Consider the following 20,264-nt stretch of genomic DNA (forward strand, 5'->3'; position numbering starts at 1 on the left):
CCCACCCCCCTGTTGCTAACCCTCCATGTGTTCTTCATTTCTATGGTTCCACTCCTGATCTAGCTGTCCTCTTGGTTTGCTTTTGTTTTAGGTGTGGTTGTTAATAACTGTGTTTGCTGTCCTTTCACTGTTCATATTTTTCATCTTCTTTTTCTTATATAAGTCTCTAACATTTCATATAATAAGGGCTTGGTGATGATGAACTCCTTGAACTTGACCTTATCTGAGAAGCACTTTATCTGTCCTTCCATTCTAAATGAAAGTTTTGCTGGATAAAGCAATCTTGGCTGTAGGTCTTTGGATTTCATGACTTGGAATACTTCTTTCCAGCCCCTTCTTGCCTGTAAGGTCTCTTTTGAGAAATCCGCTGACAGTCTGATGGGTACTCCTTTGTAGGTGACTGTCCCCTTATCCCTTGCTGCTTCTAGGATTCTCTCCTTCATTTTGGTCTTGGCTAATGTAATTATGATGTGCCTTGGTGTGTTCCTTCTTGGGTCCAACTTCTTTGGCACTCTCTGAGCTTCCTGGATTTCCTGGAAGTCTATTTCCTTTGCCAGACTGGGGAAATTCTCCTTTATTATTTGTTCAAATACGTTTTCCACTCGTGGCTGTTTCTTTCCCACTTCTGGTACCCCTATAATTCGGATGTTGGAACGTTTAAAGATGTCCTGGAGGTTCCTAAACCTCTCCTCATTTTTTTGAATTCTCATTTCTTCATTCCTTTCTGGTGGGGTGTTTTGTTCTTCCTTCTGGTCCATTCCATTGATTTGAGTCCCATTTTCCTTTCCATCACTATTGGTTTCCTGCGCATCTCCCTTCATTTCAATTAGTTTAGCCTTCATATGTTCCTCTGATTTGTGACTGTGTTCCTCTAATTTGTGACTATAATCTACCAGTTCTGTGAGCATCCTGATAAATAGTGTCTTGAATTGTGCTTCTGAGAGGCTGGCAATTTCTCGGTCGCTTAGAGTTATTGGCTCTGGGACTTTGAGTTCTTCTTGCACCATCTTTTGGGCTGTTCGTGCCTGTTCCATAGCAAGATCAGAGCCCTAAAGTGTTCACTAGAACAGGGCAACTAAGTCGCTGGGTTGTGACGCTGTATGTGGGGGTGGGGTCAAAGAGGGACTATGGCGTCCTGTCTGCCGCCTGCCGCCGAGGCCCTCACCGGTGCCACAGTTGCTGCCGTCACCGGGCCCACGCGTTTTGTCCCACTGCACTTGAGTGTGCCACCGCCTGCAGCCCTCGCCCCCTGGGGCCTGCGTGGTCTGTCTCACTGCGCGAATGTGTGACTGCGGTCAGTCTGCCCCACACCCCAACTGGTTCCGGGCTGCCTCCGCGCCTGGGTCGGGGGACCTGTCCTGCCCGACCCTGTTCCGCTGCTGGCTCCGCCCCTCTTACCGTCCCCGTTGAACGGTTAGATGTTGTCGGACTTCCATATAATTCAATTTTCTGTCCTTTGGTTGTGTCTTTGTTTATCCAAACCTTTGTTGTATTCAAACTTGGTTGTGGGAGAAGGCACAGTGTTTCCACCTATGCCTCCATCTTGGTAGAAGTCTCCTCAATGGATAATTTAAATGAGTACAATTTGGAATTACATTATGAGAACATGGTTAAGATTTTTTTAAATGCATTCATGCCTACTCTAACTTAGCACCACTATTTTCTTGCTTTTCCGGTCACTCATCTAGTATTTATTTATATATGTATTTTGTGCCTACTTACATTCAGAACATAAAATTTTATATACACTGCCTTTATCAGTCTCCATATTGGGCTTATTTACTACTTTAATGTCTACTTAATACTATATCATCTACTTAATATACCACACTTTTGCAGATGTCATTCTGTGGGATACAGAAATAGTTTCTATTGTTCACTGTCATGAATAATGCTACAATGAACATTTTCCTAAGTATACCATTTTCTAATTTTGAATGTTCATCTTGAGATAATTTGTAAGTAGGATTACTAGGTCCAAATCTATGAATACACTTAAGGACTCTTAAAACAGGTGTGGGTCAAACTGGTGATTCAATGGGCTGTACATACCTGCAACACCACCAGGAATGGGAATTTATCAGTAGTTTCCCAAATAGTCTCATTTGCATTTTACTATTTATAATTGTAGTTAATTCCATTGGAATCATTTTTTTTTAAATTAGGATTTCTTTAAAATTAGCCTTTGAGATTTTTACAATTTACATACTGCTTCCTGTTTAAGAATTAGTGTGGCTTAATTAGGGAAATCACTCAAGTATGAGACAAGTGCAGGAGGTTGACATCCCTACTCAGGCCACTTCTCATTTCGTATGCAAAAAATTAGCCTCTCAGGAAAGGTAATCCCTTCATCTGTAAACTGGGGGTGAGGACACCTGCTTCACTAGGCTGTTGGAACGAGGATCAGGTGAGCCCATCAGTGTCCGGTGTGCTGAGGGAGTGCGCACAAGGAGTTCTCATCCCTCCTTCCCTCTGTCTGTCTGCATCGTCCATCCACAGGCCTCCCCAACCTCTTGTCAGGATCACTCATGCACGTCCTTCGGTACAAAGCTCCACAAACCTTGCATTTTCAGCCCTAGGGCTGATGGTCAGCGTATCTAAGGAGCTGATATGTGGCTCAGTAGCACCAGCAGAAACAGGCACGAACTGCTGAGGTCACGTCTGCAGGACACCACAAATTGCCAAACTGTTCATACAAATGAGAAATACACTCAAAATGAGCTGCTTGACATGGATTCTTCATTTTGGAACTCTGTGTGTAACCCAGTTTCTCTTTTCAGTGTCTTACCCAGTTTTTTTCTATAGGATTTCTCAGAGATATTTCAGTTTGCTTATCTGCTTCTTTGTTGTGGTTTCAAGTAACACGTCAGCGGAATCCTCTATCTGTTGCATCCTGCCCAGGAACAAGCTTACCTTAGTAGTAAGAGGCTTAGTCTATCAAGCAATTGTAATGGCTGGAACTTGCATATCTGGATGATATCCAGCTCCCTAGATTTGTCTGTATCACATCCCGTGTCTGCCTCCTGGGCATCTCTGTGTCTCTGCTGCCTGGGCCTGTCTCTAGTGTGGATGGCCTTTCTAGCAGGAGCTGCCTTTACGAAGCCCATTCTTCAAAGTCAGAATGACCTCTCATATGTCATAAGATGTGCAGCTTCTGAGTTGGAAAAGCATTAAAATAAAAATTCTCATCTTCTTTCATCAGGATGGGGCAATTTGGGGGCTGTTGAAAGATTTTTCATTCTCTCACTTCTGTGGTGAGAGCTTGGACTAGGAAGCACTCCAGGTAGCCTCACTTGAGAGGCCGGGGAAGTTGGGGGAGTCTGCCTATGGCTTCCCAACCACAGCTACACACAGGGCTGTAAGCATGCACTTGTCAGGGGTGAAGGCAGGAGGCCTGAGAGAAGCTGCTGTGCAGCAGGGCTGTCTACAGAGGGACTGGAGGCTCACCTCCAATTTTGTCATCTTCCTGGGCAGGCACAGCAGATGGCCCAGTCTCTAGTATGGCTTTATGAGAACTCTACCATTGAAAGTGTCAAAACTCACAAGGTGACTTCCAGCCAAGTTGGAGGCATAGGTAGATCTGCTGTACCTCCTTGCACAACCAAAAGGACAATGACAAATTAAAAGAAAAGCTGGAAAGAAGCATTCAAAGTCAGGAAAGGCAAGGACCTACACCCAAGGTTACTCTATCCAGCAAAGCTATCATTTAGAATGGAAGGGCAGATAAAGTGCTTCCCAGATAAGGTCAAATTCAAGGAGTTCATCATCACCAAGCCCTTATTATATGAAATGTTAAAGGGACTCATCTAAAAAAGAGAAGATAAAAAACTATGAACACTAAAATGATAATAAACTCACAACTATTGGTAAATCAACGTAAACAAAAACAAACTAAGCAATCAATGAGAACAGGAAGAGAATAACAGAAATGGAGATCACATGGAGGGTTGTCAGTGGGGAGAGGGATAATGGGGAAAAGGTACAGGGAATGAGTAGCATAAATGGTAGGTACAAAATAGGGAAGTTAAGAATAGTATAAAAAATGTAGACGCCAAAGAACTTATATGTATGGGCATGAATTAAGCAGGGGAGAATGCTGGAGGGTGGTGGGTGCAGGGTGGAGGGGAATAAAGGGGGGAAATGGGACAACTGTAATGGCATAATCAATAAAATATATTTTTTTAAAAAGAATTCACAAGGTGAAAAAATATGGCCTCAGTTGCAGTCTTGTTGTCTACCCCATGTCTGCCTTCCTGATACTGGACATGGAGGGTGATAATGGAAACAGTTCACTTTTCCCCAGAGCCCCCTTTGCAGCCCTTGTCATGAAGTGGCAGTGACTGCAGTCGTCACACCACATTCATCACCTTGTGGCAGAGGGGCCTGGCTCCCTCTTAGCTTCCAGCCTGCACTGATCCCTCCATGGTCTGGGGCCAGGCCCCCAACCGCAGATGCACTGTCCTACCTGGCAGACAGATTGTGTAGCCAGAATGAGATAATATTGTAAGGATTTGGGGGAAATGTTCAAATTCTGTAGTGATTTTGGCAGATGCTTTTGTTTGTATTGTTGGACTGATATACGATCATTTAAATCTGTACAAGGATGCTCTGATTGGGATTGTGTATGTTGTGTGCCCCTTACATTGTCATAGGCCTTTTATGGAAGCTCCAAGAACATGACTTTCTCCCTGAAATGCTGCCTGCATGTCCTTCCCCATCCCTGTGCCGCCACCTCCCTTTGTCTGTCTGACACCCTCAACTCAGCATTTGGACCGAGCTACCTCTGTGCCCTCTCTGGCCCGTGGGTGGGCAATCGCTTGTCCTTGGCACCTTGCATGGGAATGCTCTGCATCCAGCTTGGCCTTCCTACTTAATAGTCTGGGCAGGACCTACTCCTGTTCACTTTTCCAGCCCTGGTTCAGGTTATTTGCACAGTGAATATTGGTCATAATGATGAGTGAATATCAAATACTTGTCATGAAATAACAAATTGAAATAGTAAAGTGAGTGGTTTCTTGCATATTTGCTATACAACTTGTGAAGGAAACTCAATGCTTAGCTTTTTATAAGTAATATAAATACATGTGCATTATATATGCACATTAAATGGAGAATCTTATTGAGTGCTGCCAATGTTATTACTGAAAGTATCCAACCGAGGGTCCATAACCACATGATAGACCAGACACTGTGATGTCTGTGTGAGAGGCAAGCTGTGCAAACTCACTGTTTCGTCAGCAACTGCTTGGATCACACATTCAGTGGGATGCGGACAGGGGTGCAGAACAAAAGGGTTTCTTGATGAAGTGCATTTGGAAAATGCNTTGCATATTTGCTATACAACTTGTGAAGGAAACTCAATGCTTAGCTTTTTATAAGTAATATAAATACATGTGCATTACATATGCACATTAAATGGAGAATCTTATTGAGTGCTGCCAATGTTATTACTGAAAGTATCCAACCGAGGGTCCATAACCACATGACAGACCAGACGCTGTGATGTCTGTGTGAGAGGCAAGCTGTGCAAACTCACTGTTTCGTCAGCAACTGCTTGGATCACACATTCAGTGGGATGCGGACAGGGGTGCAGAACAAAAGGGTTTCTTGATGAAGTGCATTTGGAAAATGCTGGCATAAATCCCCATGTATGAAATCTATCACAGTTAAAATGCCATGTCACAATTTAGTGTCTAGGCATCCTACTCTCTTATCTATCTCATTTGACTAATTTACTTACTTATGATTTTCAGCTTCTGTGGTGACATGGCACCTGGCTTCTTTCTTCAAGAGAAGTTCAACCCACAGCACAGTCCTTGACACGCTGCATTGGTTTGTGATCTACCTGGTGCAGGTATGCAGACCCTCCATTAGAGTCCCACCTACCCTTTTGGGTCGTTCCCCTGGATCCATATCCATTCCCATTGTTCTCGTTGGTTTCTGAGAATGGAATGTGTTTTGAGGAGTAATACTCAAGTGTCAGGGATGACCTTGATGACCTTGTTTTGCCTACTTAGAAGTATGTGTTTGCAGGATGACATTCAAGGTCCCTGAAGACCCCTTCATCTTCTTTGTTATGTGATTAACACAAATTAAGAATGCATTGTTCAGGGAAGAAGGGAAAGTCTATGCTCACATGGTTCTTAAAATAATGAGACTTACCCAGAACTCCATGGGAATCAAGTGTATGATTTATATGTTAGTGAGTGTTATAACTGTTTATACATGTCATATCTGTAGTTAAAACTTCTAACAGAAAGATATAAACTTATTTTCTCCATGCTTTGTCTAGGCCTAGGCAAAACTGAGTGCTAGACTATAAACTACATGGCTGCACGTGCAAGTTAATGATCCCTTGATCTCTACGGTTTTGTGAAAGTTACTCCTTTGGTATATCATGACATAAATATGACATTACATTAAAAATACAGTATTTGATAGTTTCTTGATTAACAAAGTTTCTCAAAGAGAATATTCTGAAATGAGGTTCTCCTAAGAGATAAGCCTGTATGTCAGGAGATTTAATTCAAGTCACACTCCTTGGATTGTGGGGCAGTGTCGGGGGGGTTGTTATTACAAGATTCACTGCTTTTCTGTATTTGACTTTTAAAATATCATTATGAATATGGTTGGCTCATTGAAATGCTGGTACAATTTAGAAAAGTTTCTCATCTATATAAATCTTATTTTCAAAGATAAATTGTACCTGCCTCTCTGCTCACCCCACCCCCACCCAAAGAAAAAAGTCTGCTGAAAACCATGTTAGGGTAGTAGTACAGGCTTGAGACTTAATTAGATGTGAGACCTAGCTTTGCTGTTTAGCCTACTGCCTTGGGAATCATTTTTGTGCTTTTTAAAGGAGAGTATTATTACTTAATTCAGAAGAAAAGGATGGGAACAGGGTGGGAGGAGGGGAGAAGTGATCAAATCACAATTGCAATGAACCAAATGCACCAGGTCACCTTTGCTCTTAACGAAGCTTCAAGTAATAATGGCTTATTTCCATGAGTCTCCAAAGAATTTCTTCCTACTTTCTGTGAGAGTCTGAAATCCATAATTAGAGTTTAACCTCCCTGATTTAAGGCAAATGTTGCAACTTAAAAATTAAGTTAATACTCTAACTCGGTTTGAGTATTTTGCAGCTTTTGGCCCACACAGAATTGACATGCGTGTGTTTTTTAGAAAATCACCAAATCAAAAAAATCCAGAGTTCACATAAAAACTTGGGTTCCTAGTCATCTGTTTCTCTATAAATTGTGCTACAATTAAACTAGCTCATTGGGCCAGAAATCTTGTCCTCAGCAGAGACACCTCCCTGTCTTTACTGGCTCTGCACCTGACCCTGCAGACACGCCAGAGCTCAGCTCCAACCCAGGGTCTTCAGCCCCCCTGTGACAAGCACTGGTGCTGCCGCCACCTCCATAAAATGATGTCCACACTCGAGGGTGGAGCTGGGACCTCAGAAGTTTTACAAAGCTCCTCAGGGGTTCTAATGTGCAGCAAGGTCTAGAGTCACTGCTCGAACACTTCCTTTGTCTCTGTCTGATGTCACCTCCCTGGTCTACAACGGCCCTACATTGTCTTCTCGTTTCCATCCTTGTCCATACTCAGTCCATTCTCCACCAGCCAGGGTCATTGTGTTTAAGTAGAAAAGTATATGATCAATTCCTGCTTAAACCTCTTCAGTACCAAAGGGACAACTACTGATAGTGATCCTTTATTCATTGGTTGGATAAAGACCCTGAGTTCAGGCTTCGTTGGAGGACCAAGTCATGGAGGCAGGAAGTTTTGGGGGGAAATGGGGGAGAAGGCACAAAGGGTGCAGCTGAGGATGCCCGGGCCGTTTTGCTCCATTTCCTCCTCAATACCTCCAGCTCCTCTTCTGCCCCAGGCGGTGGCCCTGGGGTGCTGCCGACCTGCCCGATGCCTGCTGCCAGTCAGGGCGCTGATCTCTTGCACCATCAGCATTTATAACTGGTCAGTGACATTAGTGTAAGACTAATTGTATGGCACAGCTACCAGAGTTTATTAATTGTCACTCTTTTGTAGTCTCATAATTCACTCAGCACTGCAAGTTGATATGGTAGATTTTTAGGCAGAATAACAGGATTCGGGGCATTTTTCAGGGTAGGGTTATAGCTGGCATCTTGTCACCTGCTGCTCAGACATACAGAACTTCCTTTCACCACTGAGAAATGTCAATCCAGTGACTCATCTGAGCTGCCACGGAGACTCTGTCTTGTCCCGTAGTGACCACAGAGAGACTTCATGGACTTGCTTTAGCCGGGTCCATGGCAGCACCCCTTGTACACAGCAGTCAACTCGCATTTCCTACTGGTGACAACGTTTGTCTTGAGTGTGAAAGCTTCAGTGTTTCACCAATTACATTACAAAAGGTACAGATATGCACAGGACATTCAGATGATGCAGACAATAAAGATGTTAGAAAACTGTAGTTACCTAGGAATCGAATTCAAGCCTGAGACATAGCTACCTTTTTTTATCATGAATTATTTTCATGAATGAAGCTAAAGTGTGTTCAAGGACCCAATTTACCCAAGTAATAAGCCTATGCAGAACTATACTTTCATTTATGAAAATAGTTGGTATTTTAAGCTTTCTCCCAAATATTTATTTTGGGGGAAAATGAAGAACAATGCACAGAGAGAGGCACAAGCACACACCCCCTGGACATCCCTGGAGACACAGCACAGGGCAGGGCTGATTACCGAGAGGCCCTGTGTTGGGACCCAGGTGGACTGGCCTTGCACACAGTCTTCATGGTGGCGAGCGGAGCTGTAAGAAGCCTGGTTTAGAAATGTCTTTGAAGGATTCAAGCAGCAAACCTTTTGTCTCTTAGACTTCTGTGTCAGTACAGGAAACGTTATTCAAATAATATACCAGCATTTTTTTTCTAAATTTCTTATCTCTTTGACTGCTTAGATTCTGTACAGGGGAAGATTAAAATCTGTTCAAAATCTACCACATTGCCACCACACAAAACAGCTACTTTAGGGAAGTGAATAATGTCTGAAATGACCTTTGGGTTAAGCATCCTTCACTTTGCATTTTTCACTAGCGTTTTCATTTTCTGTTAACTACCTTTAATTAGAGACTGTCTTTACTAACCTGTATTTGGTTAGGATTGATTTAAAAACTCTAATGTGTAAGGTGAATGTGCTCTGTGGGTATTACAAGGCAGACACAATATGCCACTTTGTGATATGGAGTTGGTTGTGAGGATTTGTGGTATTTTATATTAATACATGAAATGGCCCCATAATGTATGTGTTTGTCATAGATACTTACTATTATAGCAAATCTTTTCTGATTCTTGATACTGCTCAGGCACATTTTGAGAATGACTATTTTGGAACAAAACATGTATATTATTTAGGATCCTCCACGCTTGGGCCATATTCTTAGACTTTAATAAATATCTTTGCAATAAGTGAATGAATAATTCAAATGTATTTTTATTTTAGGCACAAGCAAATGAAATTATACCAAAACTAGAGCTGACTTCATCAGTGAACTAGATACATAAAATAGTGAGCAATACACAATAATTCATCAGATCGGAGACTGTGCCTGATATGCTCTGTTAGAACAGAGAGACAGCCATCAATTTTGAAGAATTTGGACAAAGTCAAAACACCAGAACACTAATGCTTTGTTTGGTAGCAAATCCTGGTTCTGCTAAGGCAAGGCTATTTGTTCCCCTGTCCTCCTTCACCAGTGTTTTCATCTTTGAAGTTTTATTTCTGTCATGGGACGGAGGTGTTCGAGTCTAAAGACTCCTTATTGAGGTGTCTTATTTCCCACCATTCACCGGAGCCACGGGGACAGACTTCCAGAGGGTCAGCACCGCATGCAGTGTGCTGTGAATACTGGCCTGGTGCACCGGGCAGCTTCCGGGCATGTCCAGTGCAGTGAGTGGCATGTCACCCAGATAAGTTCCGGGGCCTCCGTCCACTTATCCCTTAGATCTCTGACTTTTCTCGGGAAAGCTCAGACACAATGAAGATATGTGCTTTATGTTGCTTCATTTTTACATTTTAGAAAAAAGGTGATGGTCCAAACTCATCTGTTGGTCTTAACTGTGACATCAAGTTATTTTCTCAATAGTTGTAAAATTTCACTTTGAATTTAAGTTGCATTCTTAGTAGAACTATATACTGTCCTCCGGGAACAATTAATTTAATGTATTTAGGATCTCTAAGTCATGTTTGCATATGGGGAAGTTTTAAAAAATAAACTGGTTTTCTTTATCAGAATATTAGCAATATGATCATTGATAACTTTGATGATGAATGTTCTGATGTCAACAACTTCCCTAAAGTTAATTTGGTTATACCAGGGTTCAAACATGTTTTTCTTTGTATTTTTAGCTTTCTTCACTTCAATATTTTTATCTTCTACCCTTTACTTGTTTTTGTTTATGTATCTGTACCCTGCTTTTTTAAAAAAAAGATGTTATATGGGTATAACAAGAATAAAATATAATTATAAATAAAATAGAAAATTAGAGCATCAAAAATATAAATTAAACTGGAGAATCAAGAGACAAGTATTAGTCCCAATTAGGGAGACCCCAGGACCTGCCATTGCCACTCTGGATCCTCAAACTCGACTCTATTTTTCTTGAAAGCTAAAGCAAATTTTAGCTAACAATCTTGTTGTTATGGGAAAATAAATCCTGGAGGAGATCAGAGCTTTGCCTGAGATTAAAGTATCCATCCTGTATGAATGGAAATTACGCATCTGGTGAGACTGGAGGAGAAACGGTGCTCGGAGACAGTGGGACCCAGAGAACAGCCCTGCGGTGGCACCAGGCATGAGGGCCATGGGCTCAGACCAAGGCTCACAGCAGTGCGAGTGTCCTGACTCGGTGTGTGTGTGTTGCCAGCCTATTGTACGTACATTTGTAACCATGTTTCAGCTAATGGTTTAAAGAAACCCATAGAAGTCAGGATTTTATGTGTTGAAATCCATTGACCTTTTCACCTCAATGGGCCCAGAGGCCGTGATTTTGTCTTTGCTCTCTACCATTGTCAGAATTGGATTTCCAATGTTTTGTGGAATCAAGTTAAAACTATACTTATATAATTGTCTAGTTTCCCATAAAAGTGAGGATAGTTTTGTTGTCTCAAATTCTGTAATTTATTTTATTTGGCATAAAATCATGTACTTGCCTAACACTGTATTTATCATATTGATTACTTTGGGATATATATTTTTTATTTTGTTACTCTTCAAGCTTTAGAAAAATGAGTAAGTCTTTATATTTTCTTTGAGAACACTGAACAAAGAGAAGTAAATTTCTGCTTATTTTACTAAATAAGTTCTTGTATTAATGGAAAAATTTGACATCATTGTCCTACTCTTGAAAAATGCCTCATTTTAAATCTTCTATTAAATCCATGGCCCATGGCAATATGAAAATTATCACGATAGAGCCTCATAAAAGCATGGCACACAATTCGATTATTTTAAAAGGGAAGAAAATGGGAATGAAGTATTTTGCAAGTGGTATTCTATAACAGTTAAAAGTACCTGTGCATAAATTTTGGCCTTAAAAGATAGAAAAGACTATTTTCAAAATTGAAAACCAATGGAAATAGATGAATCATCAGTTAACAGCCCTTTCCTATGTTAACAAATAACTTATTTCCAAAGACTGCATTAAAACAAAGCATGTATTAAAATGATGCAGCAAATAGAACCAAGCAGAGTAGCCCAAATCTCACATTTATATCCTCTTTCACTAGTTTCCTAGGCCTTTGAGTATGCTTTTAACTTCTGGTTGCAATACATCTAATCTCTGTAAAAGACACAAAAGTTTGAGAGTCCTTCAGGATTGTGAACAAAATATTGCCACTGAGGTGCTGGCAGCTGTTCTCCTGGGATGAGTTTCCCGCTCATAAAGACCATTTTAATTTTAAACTAAGCTGAGTATTTGACTGCAAAGCAGTTAACACAATTTAATCTGCATGGCCATTTCTCCTTTACAAACCTCAGCGGGGGTCCAGTCCCTGTGTGAGTCCCCTAGCACGTATTGTTACCTCAGATTAATTTATTATTTAAGTGTCAGAGGAGTCCTGGGAGATAGGCGACCTATAAGAACACAAGAGTTACAGAAAACTGTCCTAAGTAATTCCCATCTACTTCCTAGGAGGGAGGGACCTTGATCACTGGAACTTTTCCATTAGTACAAACCCTAAGGCTCTAAAGGCTCCTTTTCCCCAGGGCGATTTCCCCAGGGCGATTGTGCCCACAAGGTACAAGAGGCAAGGTCTGGAGCTGTGCTTGGTTGTCACATCTGATGGGGGGTGGGGGGTGGCACCTGGTGGACAGAGGCCCAAAGTTCACAGGATGCCACCCCCACAGAAGTTACCAAGACCAAATGTCCTGGTGCTGAGGTGGAGAGACTGCTGTAATTAGTGCCTTGAAGAGAATAGTCAGTAATCAGCGAAAGGGTATAAATGCAAGTGAAAAAGGGAGTGTATGGAGGGTGTGTGACTACCCTGAGGCAGGGTCTCCTGGGAGAGAGATTGGAGGCCTCAGGGCATGGTCCAGAGAGAGGATAGCCTCACCTATGGGGCCCCCAGGTGATGTCTGTGGAAGTGTGTTAATGCAAGATACAATGTCCGCCCTCAGAAATGCCATGCTTTCCCTCACTAGAGTGGCTCAGTGGATTGAGCTCAGTTCTGCAAAGCAAGGTGTCAGTGGTTCGATTCCCAACCAGGGCACATGCCTGGCTGGGTCTGGGGCCAGGTCCCCAGTATAGGGGCCTGTGAGAGGCAACCACACACTGATGTCTCTCCCCCTCTCTTTCTCCCTCCCTTCCCTTCTAAAAATAAATAAATTCAATATTTTTAAAAAGGAAAGAAATACCACACTTTCATACAATCAGATTTAGAGCCTCATACAGCTCCATTTCATCCCTAGCTGTGACTCAGTTCCCTAAAACTGGGCTGTTGCCACTTACTTGCCCCACCTGCAAGTCCCCAGCCAGGCCCTGGGGGCTCCACTGTTTGAGGAAAGATATTTAACTTCTCTGAGCTTCAGTTCTTTCATCTGTATGAATGAAACTGACGTTTCCTGGGATTGTTGTGAGGCATAAATGAGTGTCTACTGCCAAGTGAGTTCTTAAACATGACGCTAACCCCTCAGCCTCCTTGCAGAGGTGTTCTAAAGTTGCTTCCTGAAGAGAGAGGTCCGGTTAACCTGCAGTGCTTTTTCATCTTCAACCCAAAATAGTGTGGACACATCAATCATAAATGTCCCTGCCCCGCTTCTCCATATTCTCAAAAGTGTGTTCTGTCTTTGACTCCTCCCCCTCCCCTGCCCTGCAGAGGCCACCTCCTCAGGGAATCGGGTGTCCTCCTGTGTCATCACTCCTTAACCACCTCTCTGCCACCAGGGGAATTGGGGGTTTTTTGTTCCTCAAAAGTACTTTACCATACTGGTTTTCAAAAAAGGTTCAATGATGATTCTTTAACTTTATTCAGGCTGCATTGTCAAATTATCAATACAGCAATACAAACATTAATACTTAATGTTTTAGATGCCATGTTTATTCAAGTCCACTAAGCACATTGTACATATTTATTGGTATACATCCCTCTTCCTTTAGGACCAATAACATTATATGTTGATGTATCTATGGTTTAAAGTGCTTCCAGACAGGAAGTCGTGTAGGTAGTGGGTATGGGCATACACTTTGCATTGGGCAGTTTAGCGTCCAAGTCCTGGATTAAAACTTATCTGCTGTGTGTCCCTGTTTCCTGGCTTATCTTAGCTCTGCCTTCCTGTTCTTGCCCATGAGGGTAATTGGGACCCCTTCATGGATGGACAGACTGTGTACACAGTGAGATGAGGTGTATAGAGGACTTGCTTCATGCCTGGGGGTAGCAAGCATTCAGAGGACAGTGATTTTAACTTAGACCTTGCAGAGGCCCTGTTGGCTCAATTTTATGTCGGAGTGTGGTAGGGAGAAAAAAACTGGTGTGCACAGGGATTGTGAAGTGTCTTACCTGAGGTCACACAGCTTTGAAGGGCTGGAGTGACCTGCGCTGCTGGGGGCCAGATTGAGTTTTACATCCTCTACTATGTTCTGAAACTTGTCATGCACTCCAGAAACAGTGGGTAATAAGACAACTTTAAGAATTTCTGTGAAGATAGAAGTTGCAGATGAGCACACCAAGGGTCCTTGAGCCCACTGTGACTCTGAGGTGCAAGGCTCACAGCCAGTGGTGCAAGTCCTGTGAGGGTTGATGAGAGCACCGCATGCACACACACTGGACACTTGCATTTGTTAAATGGACGAACGTTAGTAATGGAGAATTATTTAAATGAAACACTGTTAAGTTTTTGAAAGTATTCTATTATCATTGGTGGCATTTGACACTAATATTTTAGAAAGAACATATGTCTTTGAATTTTAAAATCTTTAACTGTATTCTCTTCTATTTTAGTATAAAATTCTACAGTTACATCAATTCTTCCCTTAATTTCTAAATCTTTTTCTTTTTTTTTGTTTTTAAGTATGTTTTATTGGTTATGCTATTACAGTTGTCCCATGTTTTTTCTCTCCTTTATCTCCTCTCTGCCTTGCATGCCCTGTCTCTTCAAATCCCCCCTCCTTAGTTCATGTCCATGGTCCTACATATAAGTTTTTTGGCTTCTCCATTTTCTATACTATTCTTAAACTCCCCCTGTCTGTTTTGTATGTACCAATTATGGTTATGCTCTGCACCTTTTTCCCTCCTCTCCCTTTCCTCTCCCCACTGATAACCTTCCATGTGATCTCCATTTCTGTGATTCTCTTCCTTTTCTCATTGTTTGCTTAGTTTTTTTTTTTATATTCAGTTATTGATAGTTGTGAGTTTGTTGTCATTTTAGTGTTCATAGTTTTTGATCTTCTCTTTCTTAGATAAGTCCCTTTAACATTTCATATAATAAGGGCTTGGTGATGATGAACTCCTTTAACTTGACCTTATCTGGGAAGCACTTTATCTGCCCTTCCATTCTAAATGAAAGCTATGCTGGATAGAGTAACCTTGGGTGTAGGTCCTTGCCTTTCCTGAGTTTGAATGCTTCTTTCCAGCCCCTTCTTGCCTGTAAGGTTTCTATTGGGAAATCAGCTGCTAGTCTTATGGGAACTCCTTTGTAGGTAACTGTCTCTTTTTTCTCTTGCTGCTTTTAAGATGCTCTCCTTATCTTTCATCTTCAGTAATGTCATTGTGATGTACCTTGGTGTGTGCTTCCTTGGGTCCAACTTCTTTGGGACTGTCTGAGCTTTCTGGACTTCCTGGAAGTCTTTTTTTTTTTTTTTTTTTTTTTTCCAGATTGGGAAGTTCTTCTTCATTGTGTTTTCAAATAAGTTTTCCATTTATTGCTCTTCCTTCTCTTGTTCTGGCACCCCTATGATTTGATGTTGAAGCTTTTAAAGTGGTGCTAGAGGTTCCTAAGCCTCTCCTCATTTTTTTTTGAATTCTTGTTTCTTCATTCTGTTACAGTTGGGTGCTTATTTTTCCCTTTCGTTCCAAATTATTGATTTGAGTCCTGGTTTCCTTCCCTTCTCTTATCTTCAGAGGGGAATATTGGTGAATACTGGTTCCCTGTGTATTTTCCTTTATTTCACTTTGTATGGCCTTCATTTCTTCCTTTATTTTGTGACCATACTCAACCATTTCTGGGAGCACCCTGATTACCAGTGTTTTGAACTCTGCATCTGATAGGTTGGCTATCTCTTCATCAGCTTAGTTGTATTTTTTTCTGGAGCTTTGGTTTGTTCTTTCATTTGGACCATTTCTTTGCCTCCGTGCACCTGTTACATAGTGAGGGATGAAGCCTTAGGTATTTGCCAGGGTGGGGCAACCCACTTCACTGCCTTGTGGTACTTTTTGTGGGGGAGGAGTCTGAGAAGGAACAATGCTGCTTGCTTGTCTCTCACCCCACTTTCTGTCACCTCCCTCATTTCCCATAAGGAAATTGGGCCCTTTCAGGTGCTGATTCATTGATTCCAAAGTGGGTGGATTTGTGTACATTCTAAGACCCCATGGATCCCTATAATGAGTTCTACTATGTGGCTTGAAGTTTCTCCCACTGCTACAAACCGCACAGGTTTTTATAGCCATAGGTTTTGAGGCTTTAATTTCTCTGTGCTGGAACCCTGGGTTGCACAGTCTGTCTTGCTCCCCAGTTGTTCTTCCTGGCTTAACTGCACACAAGTGTGGGAACACCCAATCTACCAGCCACCCCGTTGTTGCACTTCTCCTCCCTGGCTTCCTGTCTCTGCCCCTCTTACCAGTGTGGGTGAATGTTTCTTATTTAACTTCTTGGTTGTCAGACTTCCATACAGTTTAATTTTCTGGCAGTTCTGGTTATATTTTGTTTTTAAATTGGTTGTTATGCTTCTTTGGTTGTTCCAGGAAGAGAAGTGCATCTACCTGCCCCTCCATCTTGGCCAGATCTGATTTTATCTTTCTTGTTTATAAACAAATAGACATTGTTTTCTTAATATTTAAAAATATTAATTATTTTAAGATTATTACTGAGATCACATAAAACTTTGCTGATTTCTACTAAATTAGTAGAAAGTCAAGACTTGTGATATTTTTTGCTTTTCTTGTTTTATACATAGTATATAACTCAAATTCAAGGAACCAAGTATTGATAGTACTGCTTTTGCAGAATCTGTTATGAGTTGAAAGAAATGATACTCATGAAGGATAACAATCCCCAGGAACCAGAAAGCAATAAAGTTCTTTAACCATTTTGTGTTCTCAGGATAGTTCATCCTGAAATGTAATCTCATTTGTTCTTGTGGAAATTTGAATTAAAAATACATCACTTTGGTTCCAGTATTATGATAAATTCACCATTGATTCAGTCACATTTAAAGATTTAGTTCTAAGACTGAAAATTGAAGATGATAATTTAAAAATACACATATGTGCATGTATATATACTATTTTGTTTTATATACCACCTCATTTTGTTTTTAAATAATATAAACCTTTCCCAGTCTCTCCAATGGATTTTTAATAACAAGGTGAAAATGTGATTTGTTTCAATGTTACTAACTTGTATTGTTGTAAAATACAGAATGGGATATTTCTTCACTTATTTTTCTTTAGGGGAGGATTCCCTACCCAAGAGCCGCAGATTTAACATGCAGGAGGAATGATAAGAAATAAAACACAGAGGGACCCAGTCCTTACCTCAGCTCTGAGCACTTCCTTTGTGCCCAGAAAGGTGTGGGTTGAGGCTTAGGCTAAATAAACATTTGCATAGAAAGATGATAAGAACACGAATAAAAATATAAATTTCTCGCCCTGGCTGGTGTAGCTCAGTGGATTGAGCATGGGCCTGCGAACCAGATGATCAGGGTTCGATTCCCAGTCAGGGCACATGCCTGGGTTGCAGGCCAGTTTCCGGAGGGGCCAGTTCCCTGCAGGGGATGCACAAGAAGCAACCATACATTAATGTTTCCTTCCTCTCTCCTTCCTTTCCCCTCTGAAGATAAATAAATAATAAAAATACTAAAAAATATATATATATATAAATTTCTCTGATTACAGTGCTTTTTTTAAGTGAAAAAATTATAACGTGCCAGGGCTCCTGAAGTAGATTTTTGATAATGTTATAGGTTAAAAAATAAAATAAAATTGGTTCCCAAATTAGTTAAACGATTGAGTACTGGAGTTGCTTATACTTCATCATCCTTGCACTGGATATACAAAAAGACGTCCTAAACCTGAGATGTTATTGACTGTGCACTGTGCAGCAGATGACCTGATTGGCATTCAGGCCATCACGGCAGTAGAGCAGAGAGGCTGTTCCTTCATAGGGTTAAATTCCAGAAGGCACAAAAGAAGCACAGAGCTATGCATGCACAGATGCAGTATCCAGGGAGATCAGTCTCATTACGTGTGTGAAAGTATATTAACGCAACAGAGAACCGTGCCTGGAAGGAGGTGGAGGGGCAGTGTCTTTTAACAGGGCATGTTCGAGAAAGTTACTTCTTGAACTGACTTTCTTGTAAGTTCACACTGAAAGATGGACTGGAAGAAATACTCACAGGGATGCAGCCTTGCACAGACCCTGAGGTCGGACCATGCCATTGTTGCTGGGGTAGGCAGGAAGGTGCCCATGCGCCTTGAGGAGAGGGTGGAATGGTGGCAAGAAGGGAACTCACATCAGCAAGGCCATGCAAACTTTGCAAAGACCTTGGATTCTATGCTTAGTGGCCTGGGAGCCACTGGAAAACTAGGCAAAAGAGTGACCTCATGCAAGCACATTAGAAGGGTCATTGTGGCTTCTCTGCAAGGAAGAATAGCTGGGGAAGGAGCTGTAGTCCATCAACAGTGCATGAGAGTGTGAGGGGGGCAAGTGAACAGTCTGTCTCTGCACAGCCACACCTAGCTGCAAGGATGGCAGGCGTGTGGCCAGCTAAGTGTCTGAGGAGTTTATGATCCCAAGAAAAGGGAGAATATGAGTAGATACAGGTATTATCCATGACATCCATGAGACAGGACATAAAGTAAGAAGGCCCCATTTGTGGAGGGGAGGGCATGAGTTCAGATTTGAACAGGAAGAACAGGAGAAGCTTCCATGGACTCCACCTGGAGGGAAAGGGCCTCCAAGAGGTCTGTGCTGAAGCTGTCTAGTGGGAGAGAATTTGTGGATATTCATGTTGCGCTCTGTCAGTGCAAGGCCTGGGCATGAGAACATGCAAAGTGATGTGAGCCGGGAACCCTAGGGACTGCCCAGGCTTCTAAGCCCTGTGCTGGAACAGACAGAGAGTGTCACCTGACCCTCAGGGAGAGAGGTGCTGTTGGGTGGAGTTCCCATTTTCTTCAAAGTCACTACATTTCCTTATTGCCCTAACACCCGGCATCCCTTGGACTCACATTCCAACGTGTACCTCCAACTTAATGTGAAAGCAAGTTTTTGGAGATATAATACTTAAAATGGCTGAACTGATCCCAGCCAGGCAAAATAATCACCAAAAGAAAGGGCTACTTTAACATGAACTGAGCATATTTCATGCAAAAGTATTCTCATTTAAGAAAAAAATCACTTAAAAATAGAACTTTAATTCTCAAAAACTGTCCCTTACAGGAAATTCACAAGAAATAATTTTCTCTCTACTTTGGAAAAGGATCATCATTTAAGAGTTGATATGGCTCTGGCTGGGTAGCTCAGTTGGTTGCAGTATCATTCCATACGCCAAAGGTGAACCGGTTCAATCCCCAGTCAGAGCATATCTGAGAGGCAACAGATCGATGTTTTTCTCTCTCCCTTTCTCTCTTTACCCCCTCCCTCTGTCCACTCCTTCCTGTCTCTTTAAAATCAATAAACAAGAACACATTGAAGGTTAGCAACAGGGGAGTGGGAGGAGGAGATGTGGGGAGAAGGTACAGAAAATAGCACAGACAGTAGGTAGAAAGTAGATAGGGGGGAGGGCAAGAATAGTAGGGGAAATATAGAATCTAAAGAACTTGAGACACATGGTCATAAACTAAAGGGGGGGAATGGTGGGGGAGGGGGTGTGCAGGGTGGAGGGGAATGAAGGGGGGAATAGAACAACAACTGTAATGGTATAATCAATAAAATATAAAAAAATAAATAAAATAAAATCAATAAACATATCCTAGGATGAGGATTTTAAAAATAAATAAATAAAAGAGTTGCATATGGTTATTTTTGTTAGTATTCCTAAATATTCAAAATGTTTGTGTAACAGGTGGTAGCTGAAATTTTTTAAATATACTTTAATTACTAATTCATTTGGTCATAACAAAACACCTCAGCATATATATGTGTATATAGTAACCCAAGAGAAAGGAATGCCGAGTTGGGATGCTACAGAGTGTCTGAAGTTGAAGTACTTAAGCTCTTGGGACCTCAGCTGAAGGCAGCAGTAACTGAAATCACTCAGAGAAGTTTGCCAGGCATGGATAGGGTCATCAGGAGCTGGGCCCTTCCCACTCAGTGGAAGCCACACTGGGACTGGAGAAGCAGAGATAGTCCTATTCCAGGAACAGACGGGATTGTCCAGGGTCACAGGGTGGGAGCTGGGGGGTGAGGGGCAGGAAGGGCCAAGCCCAGACCTCCACGAGGCAGGGATGTCACTTTAAACTTGCAGGAGCCCATCAGACTTGAAAGGGGTGGCATTGGTAAGGGTGATTAAATACTTTTAAAGGCTTGCTTCTGAGAGTAATTTTTAACAACATTATGAATATAGCTTG

The 20,264-nt window shown here is 41.8% G+C and overlaps 1 protein-coding gene across 3 annotated transcripts in view; it reads left to right on the forward strand.

Moving 5' to 3' along the window:
* Positions 1-20,264, forward strand: part of CHRM3 (cholinergic receptor muscarinic 3) — a 463,556-nt gene that overhangs the window by 253,332 nt on the left and 189,960 nt on the right. For 2 of the 3 annotated variants that reach the window (XM_037038558.1, XM_037038559.1), the window contains one exon: positions 5,754-5,854. The exons of the other annotated variant lie outside the window; for it this stretch is intronic. The gene's annotated coding sequence lies outside the window, so the exon portion shown is untranslated. The remainder of the gene's footprint in view (positions 1-5,753; positions 5,855-20,264) is intronic. 3 annotated transcript variants of the gene reach the window in all.

This window comes from Sturnira hondurensis, unplaced genomic scaffold (assembly GCF_014824575.4).
Source record: "Sturnira hondurensis isolate 20B ecotype Veracruz unplaced genomic scaffold, ASM1482457v3 Scaffold0024431, whole genome shotgun sequence".
Taxonomy (NCBI): domain Eukaryota; kingdom Metazoa; phylum Chordata; class Mammalia; order Chiroptera; family Phyllostomidae; genus Sturnira; species Sturnira hondurensis.